The sequence below is a fragment of the Spinacia oleracea genome, chromosome 4, assembly GCF_020520425.1.
Source record: "Spinacia oleracea cultivar Varoflay chromosome 4, BTI_SOV_V1, whole genome shotgun sequence".
Classification (NCBI taxonomy): Eukaryota; Viridiplantae; Streptophyta; class Magnoliopsida; order Caryophyllales; family Amaranthaceae; genus Spinacia; species Spinacia oleracea.
In genome coordinates, this window is record NC_079490.1 from 30,413,941 (window position 1) to 30,417,096 (window position 3,156).

Below are 3,156 nucleotides of genomic sequence, written 5' to 3' on the forward strand. Positions count from 1 at the left end.
ATAGAATCCACCAACAGTTGTTTCACATAGATTCCATCATACCCTCCACAAAGATCTTCATAAGTTCCGCACCCTAACTCCATTTTCAAAACTGTTTTGAGTCACCAATAGAAAAAATTAATCTGGACAAAAATGCGTTTACGCTAACAGTCAAAAAAGCCTCCAAAATAGCCTCAAAATTAACTTTAACTACGAAGCAAAATATCAAGGCACAAAAAACGAAATAGAAATAAACGCAAGAACATGTGAAGCAAAAACGTCAAAATTGACCCCCCAAGTTATTTTCAGCGCCCAGGGCTGGGCGCCGAAATTTCTGACGCCCCAGCCTGGGCGTTGAAAATCTCTGCCTGGCAAAAGTTTTCCTTTTTCCGAAAAGTGCTCGTCCTTTTATCCGCACACAACGGAAAAATAACGAACACTTGGGGGGTACAGTACGTATCCAAATAGGTTTACCAACAAATTGGTCGAATTTTACGCAACCTATGGAAAACGGCAGATGAAAATAATGGCAAATACTTCACTCATTTGACCGATTAAGTAATATGTTTCCACTTCGGGACATATCTACCGAAATCCGGCATACTAGAACTTATTCTAAAGCTAAGAACTACGCGCGACCTGATTCTGACAAGATACGTAGGCAATCCTTACCAAGGATTCGGTCCAAATAATAATAAAAAAATTATATTCTTTGTGTAAAAAAGTGTTAGACATATAAACAAAATTGAATGGAAACTAAAAATACGCCTTTATTAAAATATAATAAGAAGGAAAACAAAGTGCTAGGAATAAAAACAAACACAACTGAAATAAATAGAGGGCACCTACACCCTAGCAAAGAACTACACTACTCTAGTTCTTCCGGATCATCAAATAAAGTCTTGAAGAGAGCAATGTTCGCAGGATCCACCCCCATAGTCTTCTGCGCTGCCCCAATATCAATCTCCATAAGAACTGGCTCCTGGACACTAACTTCCAAAGATGCCAAAGCTTTAGAAACATTCTCAGTTATAGCCCGCTCAGCCTCAAGGGCACAAACAGTGGTGGGAGAAGGATTACTATCATCAACTGGACTAGCCACTGTTTCTACAGGCGGCTGAGCCTTCCTAACCCATACATTGTTCCGGTGACGATCTCCGCGAGAGCTTGCCTTTCTTTTAACAACAGCAGTCCCCTTTATGTTAGGCATCTTTTTAGGCCTGACACTAGAACGGGGAAGAACTTCCTTTCGCTTTCGATCAGGACGAGCTTTCACAGTCTTAAAACTATAGGTACGATGTCTGGCGGAATCAGGACCCTCATACTTAACACGAATACGAGGTATCAAAAGCTCAGCCGGCTCCCCATTACGAGCCTCGGTCCTCACATCCTTGTCATCGGAACTCATCCACAACTTATAGTTTTCAGAAAGACCCACAAACCCATTTGTAGCTACAGCCCAACGCGGGAGACCATCATAATACCTAGCCCACGCTAAGACCCGTGTTTGAGCAAAGGTCGCTACCTTAGGTGGTACCGTATCAGAAAAGGGGATAGTCTGCCTTAAACCATATTGACGCATGACTCGGTAAGGGAAAATATAAATGGGACAAGATAGCCCCAACAAAGAAATATAAACCGATACATCAGACCCCCCTGTCATAGTAGTCAAACCCCACCATGGTACCACCCACTTGATAGAACAAATGCCATAAGTAAAAAAGGAGGTCCATTCGGCCTCGTCCTGGCCTTGGTGCAAGTATTTTCGGTTACCCAAAGCTATAGGGCGATAATGTTTAGGATCGGCAGGAGCTTCCAAAAGTCTAAGCCGTTCCGCAAGCCAAATCTGCAAAAACAGGTACGATCGAATCAAAAGAATAAAAAGAAAGAAAAAAGGTTCCTGGGGCGCAGTTTCAACGCCCAGGACCAGGCGCCGAATATTCCAGCGCCCAGCCCTGGGTGCTGAAACTCAGCCCCAGGCGAAAAGAAATATATAAAAGTGGCGTATGTGTGCGCAAAGAAAAAAATAGATTACCTGCAGTAATAGGGGGCTTCCCTTAAAAATTTCGGATTTAGCATCCTTCTTCAGCTCATCCGCACTCAGCAAAGTCTCAGCAACAACCAACGGCATAATAGAATAGCAACTTTCCATCTGGCTAATCAAGGGGATCAGCCTTATGTCACCGAACTCACCATTATTATTCGACAGCAAATAATGATTCAACAAGCAAAATACAAGGGCTCGAATGTTCAATTTTTGTTCGGTCATATTCTTACTAGGCCTAAAATGATGTTTTACGAGTTTTGCCAAGTTAACCTTATCGTCTACAACGAGTTCAGCAAACATGTTATCATCTAGCCCTAGGAAAGCCCTTATGGTTGTTTTACCCTCTTCAATAGTGCCAGGGGTAACAGGAGTAACATTAGTAGGATAACCAAGGATCGCAGCAAATTCATCAGGCAAAGGACATATTTCATTGCCCCGAAAGGAAAAAACATGATGATCGGAGTCCCAAAAGTTTAGGGCAGCATGCAGAAAATTATAATCAATATTAATTTGTTGTAAGCCTAAAAGTGCCTCTAAGTGGTATTCTTTTAACAAAGCTTTTTCTGTGGGAGTAAGGGCTCGTAGCTAACGCCTAACAGCCCGTTGGAGTGAGAAAGTAGGGATCGACATGGCAAAAGCAGTAAATAATTAGAGCACAGCAAAAAAGAGAGAAAGAATTTGAGAGTGGTGGAAAATAAGGACGTACCTAGCCCCTATATATAGCTGAACGCACCCAATAAACATCCTGATCCCATTCGGAAACGTGTTTAGAAATCCGAAAATCAAATATTACCAGGAAAGAACTTTCAGCGCCCACCTCTGGGCGCCGAAATTTTTAACGCCTGAGCTGGGGCGCTGAAAATGCAGCCCAAGGCCCAGATTTCACAAAAACACGGAATAGGAAAGGACTTAAGACCGTGTTGCTAAAACACGAGGCCCTATTACAAGTAAGATCAAGCCCAAAGCACCTTTAGCTCCCAAATAAGCAAAAAATAATAATAACATTGAAACTTGGTCGAAACTTAGACTCATCTCAGAAAACGCTCATGTACACTTTTCAAAAAAAGCAAGTTAAATATCATGGTCATTCTTCGAAACACCAAAAATATGTGTCGTCAAGTCATTGGTTT